This window comes from Hetaerina americana, unplaced genomic scaffold, assembly GCF_022747635.1.
Source record: "Hetaerina americana unplaced genomic scaffold, ioHetAmer1.1.p SCAF_5, whole genome shotgun sequence".
NCBI lineage: Eukaryota > Metazoa > Arthropoda > Insecta > Odonata > Calopterygidae > Hetaerina > Hetaerina americana.
In genome coordinates, this window is record NW_027287095.1 from 66,773,322 (window position 1) to 66,774,386 (window position 1,065).

The window sequence follows — 1,065 nt, forward strand, 5'->3', positions numbered from 1 at the left end:
AAAATTCCAGAAATGTATATTTTGAAATTCTTGCTTGGAAATGAAACATTTTTCCTTCATGAAATGCACCTGGTTTGTTTCCAGTTGAGTCAAAAAGAGACTAATATATATGTCTTACAGTGGTACGATATATGATTATCTGCCCGTATTTGTACATGCCAATTGCCACTTCATGATTCGATGTGCTCTGAATCCCATAATTGCAATAAACAACAATTAAATTTACGATCAATTTTAAGGCTTGAATTCACAGTTTTATTCAAATTCTTAAACCGTCAGGTAACCCTAGCACATTCTCGCTCGATACAGAAGAGAAAAAAGTTTATCACTGCTTTATAATTAAAGGTCTCATGGGTATGAGGAGTGGTTATTAGGGATGCAACAGTAATGAATAGTGTTTGATAAGCAAACAGATGGAATAAAGCTGGGCTTAATTATGAATGGAAATACTTTTACAAGTCTTGCGCAAACAAAATATTTCTCAGAATTAAACATCAAGTCATATCAGGAAAACATTGACGATTATTCAAAGGTGACACATTTAAAGAACGTTTTTGGCATTTCTGTTGCTGCTCTGTCGTAGCAAATAGGAATTTTTAAAAGCTGGTTATACTCAAATAAAACTTAATTAACTCATTATTTATTTATTTTTAATATAAATACCAATGAATTTCAGGCCGGCCGCTGAATCCGTCGCAATTTCCCATTTTTACTCTTAACCATACCCGCCGTTTCATGATCTCTCGCCGTCTCAGTTTATTTACCTAATTGTCAGCCCCTTCCTGCACTTTCTCCGAGCACGCTTCAGTGTGAGCCCTCAACTCACTCAGAATGGTGACCTCAGTTGCCGGGGTGGATCTATTAGAAATTTTGAAAGGTGTTAAATTGTCACCTGTGAATCCTTAGGAACATCGGAACGATCGAATCCAACCCGACCCTCAAGAAAGACTCCCTTACCCGAGAGAATGGATTGGGGAGGGGCGGGGACGTAGGCCCGTATCGCCCGCCACCTCTCGCCTGACGAGTGAAACACTCACTCAGTCGGTTAATGTGATTCAGGTGAGA